Genomic DNA, 12261 nt, shown 5'->3' with positions numbered 1-12261 from the left:
ATTGGCAACCTCAGATGTGCCTGTAAAGGTTGATCAAGCAATGGTCTTTAGTGCATATTGGCTGTTTGCATGTGGATGTGTGTGTTTTTCTGGGCAGGGGCCTTCAGGGAGCTTCATGTGAGGTAATGCATATGGTCATGGCTGTGGCTTATTGACTGTTGGTTAGACAGAGCAGGGTCTCTGCCCCTTGGGTTGTTCCACCCATCACTGAAGTTGTCCTGTTGAGAGATGTCTTTGGTACCTAGAAAAGAGGGGAGGAGATGGAGGGTGTGAAAATGTTGAAGCACATGGATTGTCTGGGGCTCTTAGGCAAGGGGTCCCTGGGTCACGTGGCCCACTTTAATCTGCACTGAACTCCAACACCACTAGGAGAGAAGAGAGAGTTCAGGATTATAGATGAGGGTTGCTGGAACCAAAAGAGGTTAGACTCGCTTTGGAAGGGGGATGGCCTAAATCACTTGAAATTTCCCAGCCTCCCCTGACCTCTGAAAAAACACAGACAATGAGGAAACCCATTGATTCAGTCCTAACCTGACTACATTTACTAGCCCGTTCTTCTCCCGTTCTACTATGTGCTCATTCCTCTGCTTGCAAAGTGCACTGTTATGTTCAATCTAGGTTTGCCATATATAAATCTACCACATACATACAAGCACTACCCTCAGTTTCTCTTGTCAGCAGGTCAATATGTAACTTAAGGCAATGCAATTTTAATGTTTTGCACAATAAACTGCTCAGTTTAATAGATCAGAGCATAGACATCACCTTGATTTAGGGGTTTATAAGCAAAGATATTATATATCCTCTGTGCCCCTTTGCAAAAGTCTTGTTTTTGTCAATGACAGGCAGATGTTGCTGGTAATGATGCATTTCATCTTAATCCATAATTTACGACATCTTCAGATAATGCTAACATGTGTGTAAGCCGCGGAGATCTACAAAACATCAGATAGAATCTGGGAAGTTGCACTGAGCATATCATATTGCATATTAAATAGCAAGTTGAAGAGTACTCATTGTATAATGCACCACTCCAGTTTCATTCAATTATTCTTCATTTTTACTGCTGACATTTATATAAGACTGACCCATAAAATGACAGGCATGCTTTGCATAGCACTGGAGAGATGATTAGATAACAGATGCCACCTGCCTGAGATGTTTACACGGGTAAATCTGGGGGTGGGGATGACCGCAAGGTTGGCGAGAGCAGGGACCAACACATCAGTGATCTGTGGTACCATAGTGCTCTTTGAGGAACTCTTTGAACACCTTGAAAGCGATTTCTAAAGCGTTAATGGCTAAAGTTCTTAAGGAAATGAGACCCACAACATATTCTGGTGAGGTTCATCCATCTAACTTAATTCTGGAAAACGCTGAGCTTTTTTATCCCATTTATAGTTTGCTTTGCCAATGCCCTTTTTGTTGAAAACAAAGTGCCAGATCTATTAAAAAATGTGACAAACATTCCCCTGACGATGAAACCTGGCTTGGACTACAAACTAAATCTAGGCCTATAACCAATGCTCCTTTTTTGTTGAAGATAATTGGCAATTTGGCTACTAAACAGCTACAGGAACATTTGGAAAATATTGAAACCTTACATCCCAGGCAATCTGGTTTCAGATCAGTCCATGGCACGCAAAGTACCTTGCTGGATTTGCAAACGGAAATGTAAAAAATGATGGAAAAAAGTAAATCGGGGCTGCTCATGTTGTTAGATCTGTCAGAAGCCTTCAACCTTGTTGGTCATGAGAAGCTCCTCAGGAGACTTACAAGCATAGGAACATGCTCCAGTGAAGCAGTACACTGGATCAGATCTTGTAAAAAAAAAACAGGATGTCTAATATGTTTGGGGTAATGCCTGTTCTAAGCCAGAGTTGATTGAATGCAGTGTGCCGCAGGGCGCATGTCTCTCTGCGACTCTAGTTAATGTGTATTGTCGCCCTTTGTGAAATCTTTTGGACAAGCTAGGTGTGTGTTTCTCTAATTATGCTGATGATACTCAGCTCATTATGGACACCTTGAGCTGTGGGAAGAGAGATATAGACACATCACCTGCAAGATAGCGACATTCGCATACAGTGTATTGGGCACTCTGAGGGCTGGTTACTTCCCAGGGACATCAGAACTTAGCGTCTGATTGGCTCTTCATAGAACACAGCTCCATTCCTCCTCCTCATTCCCATACCTGTTGGGTAATGGGCAATTAAGACAGCCTTGGTATTATGTGAGTGTTTCTTTGGATCAGGTTGACTTCCCCAGCTCCCACAGGCAGCCGTGGGACTGCCTCAACGACCTTGATTATATCACCATGTGCTGTCTCAGTGACGGTGATCTTCTGGAGACGAGCAGCGTGAGTGCAGCTTCCCCCTCCCTTAACCCCATTGCACAGACCATGTGTTTTGAGCAGGTCTTCAGGGTGAATACCACCCCAAGGCATCCTCATAAAGTGTGTTTAACTGTCATTTCTCCTTTCTCGTACTTGTGCATACAAGTTCATTCTGCCTGTGTCATAAACAATGTATTCCCCACCCCTTGTTCTCTTCCGGGCTGATTCAATGGTTGACTACAGCTCCAGAGTCCCATTGTTCCCCCCTAGGAGGTGTGCCAGCAAATCCCAATTTTTCCCTCAATTGTTAGGTTTGCCCCCCCCCCCGTTTGGTGCTGAATCAGCACCATCATTACAAATTCATGACATGTCTTTCTTCATTCTCTCCATCTATCACTCTTTCGATAGGGGATGTGCTCCAGGAAAGTCTTTTCTGCTTCTCTCCCAGCCCTTGGTGGCTTCTCCCACCTCAATATCTTGTGCAAGCATGTGCTTGCCTCTCTGCTGCTCTTACTTAGGTCACAACCTCCAAAGTTTCTTGCAGACGTGATGGTCTTGTTGGTCTACTTGCTACCCGCCAGTCAACCTATACCGGTCTCTCAACACCAAAGCTGCGGTTCTACCAGTGTCCCAGATCTGGTTCATTCTGCTAGCCCTGTACCTATGGATGGTCTGCTGCAAGACTCTCTGCTGCGTGTCTTCCTCTGTGTCCAGTGATTTTACCAAAATGTCTTTGCCGAAAAATGTTTTATTGAACACATATTATCGAATTATTGTTTTGGTATTTTTTAAAAATAAATGGGGGATGGGGTAAAAGGGGTATAAGGGTAGTTGGGGTGGGGTTACAACTAGAAAAAAAATGGGAGGACAACTAGAAAAAAAATGGGAGCTTGGGGGGAACCCCCCAAAAACAAACACAAAAAATACTGAATTTATTGTTGGGTAAAATCAGATTGGTAAAACAGTTTTTGGTAAAACACATTTCGGAGACATCGCATGGAACCGTATTCCTCCACAATACCTATCTCTGGCACAATGACCAGTCCTCTTCTCTGCCTTCAGTCTATTTCTTGGCCACATGTCTCTTCTCATGTGGTCATGTGGTCAGAAACGTCAGGATTTGTTGCCATAATAAGGATATGTTAAAGTTTTAGCTAACAGCAGAAAATGGTGTAGATATCGGCCCTATTCACTGGAAAAAATCTAGAACTTGGAGTTTGCATGCCCATGTCCACGTTTCAAAGACACTTGCAGTGTGCAGTTCTCTTCTGTTCAAATGTACAAATAATGTTAACAAACTGTAGGTGCCGTATCCAGTGCCTATCACAATATGTGGAAAGATGAGGCACTAATACAAGAAAATCAGTATTGTTTGGTATAAAACTGTCGAAATTATGGTTTTTAGTTTACACACTAGGATTTGAGTCCACAAACTTTATAAATGAAGGACATTTATTTTTTTTCCCAGCTGATGTCATCTAAGGAAAAGTTACATTTCTTTGGGGTGTCCAAAGTGATGTATCAAGTTCACGAACAAAACGTTCATAATATTTCTGTCCAGTGCATGAACCCTATTTAAGAAAATGAAAAAACAAAAAAATATTCTAGGGATCCGATCTAAGAAATCTGAAACTGACTTGTAATTGGTGTACAGTGGTTTTTGAGCTTTCACACCCACATTAAGGTCGATGTCCATTGGACATACTAATTTGTTGTCCTTTGTTCTTAATTTGGATTCTGATCTACTTTTCTGTTGTTTGAAATGTGGGTATGTATATAATATTTACTGGCATGTGCCTTTGTTAGGCTTTGGTTATTTACTGACAATTGTATCTGTTTGTTTTGTTCTTGGTACAATATATGTTTCAATCTTGTTTCCAATGTTTATCATGAATGATATGTCAAACTAGAAATTATATCGTGCCTCCTATTGCTATGAATATATGTATATTGGCCTACGCCAAGCTGCTAACAAGCTGCTTATAAACTACATGTGAATAAACTCGCATTGCAAGGTCCTGACCTTAGAAACCATGTAAACTGTCATTTTGGGTCAAGCCGCCATTTTAGGTTTTCTTGCTCTATAAAGTCACCATGTGAGCTAAAATGGTGGCCTATGTTATTCAGAACAGAACTTGATTGTCATGACCTCTGTACAGCTAATGTATAACTGGCCTGCAGGCTACTTGTTAGGGTCATGAGCTGAGACCTTGTCCTTCTGCTGACCTGTGTGCAATGGATTACCTGTATCACCGAAACTGATCTATAATTGAATGAGAACACCTGCTTAACTACATTGTATAAACTAAGTCCTGCATTGTAATGTTAGGCCTAGAGCACACATTATTACCATTTCTTCTTGTTAATGTATAAACCTAACATGAACTAGATTTGACCTGGCAAGGGACCCTAGAGCAGTAACTTATTTATGGAATGGTTAACCTGCAGAAAGGCTGGACAACAGGCTGGAGAAATGTATAAAAGCCTGACTGTTTCAATGAATATTTGCACTCACTGAGCACACCAAACCACGCCGGAGTTTGCTGTGTTGTACTGAGGGTCGATAGCTATCTGAATTTTGTTCTGTTCTTTTGTAACTGGATTCAGTATAAAATAAAGTGCTTTGTATGTTCCTTTGTAACCTGTGTTTGGTGTGTTTCCTTTTTGGTTACCCTGCCTCATATTATTTCCTTGTTTTCACAGTTGGTGCCCGGAATAGGGACCCTCAAGATTGATGCCGGATTATTGAAGGTTGACGCACGCTATCGGACCGGGATCGGACGGTGAGCCATAACGGGCCCGACTGAACGAGACGCGACACCTCAACAGCGCTGCATGATCCGTTCCCTGGACGATAGCCGTGTGGTCTGAGACGGCATCTTGACGAGGGTCAATTTTTTGAGGCGGGCAGATTTGCCGAAATCACCATACACAAGGTAAAATTCGTTAGGTAAGTCCTTTGTAAACCGATGGGTCCTCCTTAGGTTTGGTTGGTTACCCGACTCTTAATTCAACCCTGACAATTTGAATTTGGCGCATTGTATCTGCAGACACAATTATTGACCAGGTAACACCGAGTATTTGAGAAATGCCTGGGAAATTGTCTAGCTGCTTTAGGTTATTATTCCGCAGCGATAGACAATCTTTGGAATTTAGCCGTCCGGCACCACATGAGGGGTCACTGGCATGTACTATGTACTGTAAGCATGGCATTGGAAGTGTAGTATTTAATAAAATTTGGCACAGACAAACCAGACATGCCTCCGAACTTCAGTGGCCAGTCAATGGTAGTTTTGAGATCCCTCGTATTGAATATTTAGAGTCAGTCTTGTTAAAAAAGAAGGCCAGACCTGTAGCATTTGATGTTTTGCAAAATTAGAAAAGAGAAGCGTTGCAGCAGCTTAAAAGTAGGGAAAAACATGTGCGCCGTCATAAAACAAATGCTGAAAAGGCGTTGTTATATGATCAGGACAAACAGTCTGAGTCGGTTAGGAATATGGACAGGGCTTTCTCACTCGGTATTCAGAAAATCTATCCTAAAGATCTTCATGTTTCTGATGAGTTTATCGACAAATTGTTAAATGAACGAAGGCCTGGTGCCTCTGCACCAACTCCGTATGTTCCTCTTCCTCCTGCTGTACCTCTTCCTGCTGTTATTCCTGCTCTTCCTGCTCAACCTGTTGTTCCTATTCCTCCGGTTGTTGTTCCTCCACCTGCTCCTCTGCCTCTTCCCATTGCACCAGTAATAGTACCTCCATTGAATTTGCCTGCACCATCACTCCCAAGTAGTTCTGTACCGCTTGTAGTTGATCAGGGTGCGGGGTCGAGGATTGTTACTCGTAATACTGTTCCTACAGAAAAGAAACAGGATTTGTTTGCATGGGCTAAGCATTGTATGGAGAGAGATGATCGAGCTAATGTTCTTGCCACACTTTCTAATATGGATAATTTTCCTGAGAAAAATGTTTTCATTGAAGGTTTAGGGATTCATTTATGTGTAATGTGGGGTAAATGAAATAATGCAGACCTCCCACAAGGGTTGAGGGACCTGAATACTTTAGCGTTTTCAAGAGACACTCTGGAGAAGGTACATGAGCATGTTGAGAGGATATTTGAGTATAGAAAGGAGTTGGAAAGGTTACGGAATGAGGATGACGAAGAAGAAAGTATGTATGTACAGAAACAATTTCTTCCGTGTCGTAAATCGGCATCTGAGGAGGCGCGAATTTGTACAAAAGATGCGATTAGATGGATTTCAGACATATCGATAACTCCAGTTGAGGTATATGACACATACAGTCAATATACGCTAGAAATGCAGAGGAAAGTGATACAGGTAATGGTAGAGTACCTGCAGGATGAATGTTTAAAGAGATAGGTTAGTTGTCCCACAGAGTTATTGAGCATTTATAAGAGAGCTTTTTCACTTGACACTTCTTCAACTGCTTTAGCGCTCGATTTAGCTCTGTTGCTTAGTAAGCGTTCGGAGTTGCCTACATCTCAGTTGCCTATGAGAGAGGTTCCTCCGACATTTGTCCCAAAGGTTGAGATTCCTGCTAATGCTGCAGCAGGTACACCTGCTGTGGACATTCCTGCACATTATGTATCGCAGTTTGTTCACGTCCCGTTTTCACGACAGGAAGTGAATACTATTAGACAAACTATTCCTGACATTAGGAAAAATCCGACAGGGTTCTATAAAGAGATAGAGTCCGTTTTGCAGTCCTCAGTGTTTACCCTAGGCGACATTGATTTGCTATTCCCTGTACTCCTGCCTGTAGATTTGTGGAAACAAGTTAGAACTATAGACGATGTACCAGGATTGGGAGATACATGGGCTAACATAGTTAGGCTTGATGGGGAAAGGCCAGCTGGTGAGAGACCACCTCAGGTGATACTAACTTTGCCTGACAGAATCATTGCAAAACTGAAAACTATAATCCCCGAAAAGAGAATTATTTGGGACAAGCTTACGGCCTGTGTCCAAGGAAAATCTGAGGGTGCTACCGAGTTTTTTAATCGGTTCAAACAGGTATTCTCGGATTTCAGTGGACAAGACTTAGGCACAGAGTCTGGGAAAAGATTATTTGTGGACAAATTTGTACGTGGATTGCTGCCTGACATCCAGTCACAAATTATGTCTTCTGAGAGCGCTTGGCAGGCGAAATCCCAATCAGAAATACTGCACATGTCTCAGTACTACGAGAACCGTGTCAATAATGAAAAAGATAGAGTCGAGAAGAGAAAAGGTGATTTGAAGACTAAAGTATTGTTACAGCAAATTGTTAGAGGCCCCAGAGGGGGTAGTTCGCAGATTAGAGGTCAGTATGTTCCACACGGGAATGTGCCCTTGGATCCTGTGAATATTAACCAGTGTGCCTATTGTCACCAGGAGGGTCATTGGCGTGCACAATGCCCCGTCCTTCGACAGAGGTCGAATAACACATTTGGAAATATGGGTAGACGATCCAGAGTTCGCCCGGGTGTGGGGGGCCCTGGTAGAGGCCAGTTTTCGCAGGATCCCCAACAACCTTTTTCACAGGATAATCAGACTTCGAGTGTGGATACTAGAAACATATTTGATCATCCTTCTGCTACATATCTATCTGAAGAGCTTCCTTTTGATGATATTTTGTTTCGTTAGGATTGCCCGAAGCAGGGTTTGGAACCTACACCTATTCCCGTTAATCAGAAAGGTCCCTACGTTGAAATGGTAGTGGGAAATAGGAAACTTCAATTTTTGATAGACACTGGAGCACAGAAGTGCTCCATTGATCATTCTCGGGTTCCAAACATTCCACTGTTAGGGCAAACCAATGTTTCTGTAGGGTTTTCTGGCACACCAGTTGTTTGTCCGGTTTCTTCACCGGTACCTATTTCTTTGGGTCCCTTTACGGACCACTGTCCATTTCTCTTGACTTCGAATTGTGGAGAGAATTTGCTGGGGTTGAATCTGTTGAAGGAATTAAATGCGGTAATTCATTGTTCTTCTGATGGAGTGCGTTTGACGATTTCACCACATCAATGTTCTGTTTCGCAATTCTTGACTAGACCTTTGGCGCCAGAATTCAGTAATGTACCAGAGTGTTTGTGGGCAGTTGATGACAATGATGTCGGTGTTTTGCAGATTGAGCCGGTTAAAATAGTTTTGAAACATGGAATTAAGCTGCCCCGTATTCCACAGTATAAGATCTCAGTTGAAGCCGAGCGAGCTTTGAAGAGCATTGTTTCCAATTTTGTGCATCGTGGGGTGATTGAGGAGATTGCAGGAAGTTTGTGCAATAGTCCGATTTTACCCGTGTACAAAAAAGGTGATAATGCAATTCCATTTCGTTTTATAATTGTGCCCGATGTGACGACAATATTAACCATGATTCCAGCTACGGCTACTCACTTCAGTGTTGTGGACCTAAAGAATGTTTTCTTCAGTATTCCTGTACATGAGGATAGTAGATACTTGTTTGCGTTCACATTAGGGGGACGCTCATTCACATTTACTCGTGCACCTCAAGGTTATACTGAGAGTCCTAGTATTTATAGTAGGGCTTTGAAAGAGCAGCTTGATACCCTTGGATTGCCCCCTACTTGTAGGTTGCTTCAATGTGTTGATTTGCTTTTAGCCGCTGACTCTGAGAGCTCTTGTAAAGAGGGCACTGTGTTGTTGCTCATCCATCTAGCTAAGCATGGTCACAAAGCTTCGCTCAAAAAGTTTCAATATTGTTGCCAGGAGGTCGACTATTTAGGCATTCTCCTGTCAAAGGAGGGAAGAAGATTGACACCTGAAAGAATAAAACACATTTCTGGCATGTCTGTCCCAAATACTCAAAAGGAAGTTAGAGCCTTGATAGGTATGGCTTCTTACTGTAGGTTATGGATCCCAAACTTCTCACTAGTGATAAAACCGATGTTGACCTTGACGAAGAAGGGTATTTCTTCGCCATTGCCATGGAATACGGAGCATCAACATTCATTCGAGTTGCTCAAGACTGCATTATGTTCAGCGCCAGTTTTGGGCACACCGAACTATGAGAAGGCCTTTGTGTTGTTTGTGCATGAATGTGATGGATGTGCTTTGGCTGTATTAACGCAGGAACATGGAGGGAAGAATAGGCCATGCGGTTACTACTCTTCCGCCCTTGATCCTGTTGCATGCGCTTTGCCGAGATGTTTGCGCGCTGTCGCTGCTGCTGCTGCGTCTGTAAAACAGAGTGAGGGAATGGTCCTAGGCCATGATTTAACCCTGATGGTGCCTCACTCTGTAGATATTCTATTGAACAAAACCCAAACGCAACACCTCACTTCCGCACGACTGACAAGATATGAATTAATCTTGTTTGCTCCCCACATTCAAATTAGGAGGTGCTGCATTCTTAATCCGGCTGAACTCCTACCTTTCCCGCAAAATACTGTTTGCGGTGACGAAGAGTCACATGACTGCCTGTATACTACTGAACAAGATACAAAAGACAGAGTTGATTTGAGGGACACTCCTTTGGATAACCCACAAGGGGAGCTGTTTTGTGATGGCTCCTGCTTCAAACTACTGGATGGTACATCCACAGCTGCTTATGCAGTCACTACATTGAGTACGGTTGTGAAGACCAAGAGAATTACGCATTACTCTGCGCAGGCCGCAGAGATTATAGCATTGACTCGGCTTATGAGCTTTCCGAAGGGCTAACAGTAAACATATATACTGATAGCCAGTATGCCTTTGGGGTGGCTCACAACTTTGGGAGACTTTGGTCAGAGAGAGGGTTTTTAACTTCGCATGGCACCAAGATCCAACATGGCTCCCTGATAGTACAATTGCTTTCAGTGCTTGCGCTCCCTAGTCAGTTAGCAATCATTAAGTGTGCAGCACATAGCAAGATTATAGATGATGTAGGGAAAGGGAATGCTTTCGCTGATCAAATAGCTAGACAAACTGCCTCTGATCTCTTCACTGAGATGTATGTTTCAAGGGAGACTGTAGATGCCTATGCAATGGATGAGGGTGTTGGGTTTGTACGGGATATCCAAGCCGATGCCACATTAGAAGAATCCAAGAGGTGGGCTGAGGGCTTGGGGAAACTCGATGATGATGGGTGTTGGGTGGACATGGTTGAAGGGAAATGGTTGCTTCCTACTGCCTATATAGTAATGATGGTTACCATGGCAGACAGTCCCACACATGTGTGCGCTCAACAGATCACGAGAATGTTAGAGAAAGTCTGGGTAAATGATAAGATTTCAAAAATTGCCCAGCATTATGTCCAAAATTGCATGATTTGCCTACAACACAATGTGGGAAAGGGGACAGCAACTCCAAGAGGTAGCTTTGGGCCTCCTTCTGTCCCGTTTGAAGTGATTCACTTTGACTTTATTGAAATGGAGCGATGTAACAATCTAAAATATGTCCTTGTGGTCATTTGCACCTTTAGTAAGTGGGTCGAGGCTTTCCCTGTTAAAGACGCTACAGCCATGACCACTGCAAAGACCATGTTAAAGGAATTCTTCCCACGGTTTGGTTTGCTGAGAGTTATCTGGTCGGATAATGGTCCGCATTTTATCGCTGCTGTAATTCTACAGATATGTACGGCATTGCAAATTGACAAACGATTCGATTCGGCAAGACATGCTCAGAGCGCCGGATTAGTGGAAAGACACAATGGTATCATAAAAAAACAAGCTCGCTAAGACGTGTGCCGGCACCAAACTAAAATGGCCGGACGCCTTACCGATCGTGTTACTTTCAATGCGGACAACCCCTCAAACTAAGACTGGGCTCTCTCCCTTTGAGGTGGTAATGGGGAGACCTGCTAATATTTGGGGTTTGCCTAAAAGCTGCGCATTGCGCGATGTAGAAAATGTACTTCTCTCCGACTATTGTAACCAATTGATTAAAAACCTGTTTTCAATTTATCACCAGGTGCGAGAGGCATTGCCGGTGAGGTACGAGGGCCCCGGTCACAGTCTACGACCAGGGGATTGGATCCTCGTTAAATCCTTCGATAGAGCGTCTTGCCTCGCACCACGTTGGAGGGGCCCCTACCAGGTGCTCCTGGTCACTCAGACTGCGGTGCGGGTAGGAGGACATCGCCACTGGATCCACGGCAGCCACACCAAACGGATCCCACACCCAGTGCCATACGATACAGAAGACGCAGAACCCCTTTCCTACATTGAAACCAATGTACCCGAAATGGCAGACGGTGGAAAGAGAGTATCGGAGGCCGTTCCGGAAGTTGTAAGGCCCGACAATACGGCCATCTTGCCTCCTTGTTCTCCCACTGCATCGTTTGTGGATCATCCATCTTCTGATCCAACTTCCGTTCACTCGCCACCTCCTGTGGGAAGTGACGACATCCTGTCTGCTGATTCTTTTGCACCGGAAACTGTGAAGTATAATCTCCGCCCAAGGAGATAGGTTTGCAATACGGCTATGCTGTACAATTGAAAGAATTTGAGGGCTTGCCTTTTTTTTGGCCCAATTGCGTAAAGGGTTCTGCTGGCTAAGGGTTGTGGGAAAAGACATTAAGAAGACGCGCGACCGGAGTCGCCAGCAAACAAACAATTGGTGTTTCTCGATTGAAGACGACAATGCCCGCATCCGCTACCGTTCGTACTGAACTTTTGGACAAAAATGTGACTAGGAGAGACAATGAGCAGATATGTATGGGGGCCCCGAAAACGTTTTGTTGTCTACTGGTGATAATCACAGGACTTTTAGTAACTGTTGGTTGTGGGTTTTGGTATTTGGAGAGAATGTACCCTTTGAATGATTTCCTACCTGTTGAAAATATAACTGTTGTTCCCACTCCTTCTATGCAACTACATACCTTGTCACCTAGAGATCTTTTGCATAGACGGAATTATCAAAATAACACTCTACTTCTAATTATGAATGCTACCCATGCAATCTTTAACAGAACCAATTGTTGGATCTG

General features: G+C 43.5%; 1 protein-coding gene across 1 annotated transcript in view; it reads right to left on the bottom strand.

The window, feature by feature from the left end:
- IL1RAPL2 (interleukin 1 receptor accessory protein like 2) overlaps positions 1–12261 on the bottom strand; it is a 2001777-nt gene that overhangs the window by 1456868 nt on the left and 532648 nt on the right. The gene's annotated exons all lie outside the window — the stretch shown is intronic.

The sequence above is a fragment of the Ambystoma mexicanum genome, chromosome 5p, assembly GCF_040938575.1.
Source record: "Ambystoma mexicanum isolate Mex_15411 chromosome 5p, UKY_AmexF1_1, whole genome shotgun sequence".
Lineage (NCBI taxonomy): Eukaryota > Metazoa > Chordata > Amphibia > Caudata > Ambystomatidae > Ambystoma > Ambystoma mexicanum.
This window is presented reverse-complemented; position numbering and strand designations above follow the sequence as displayed.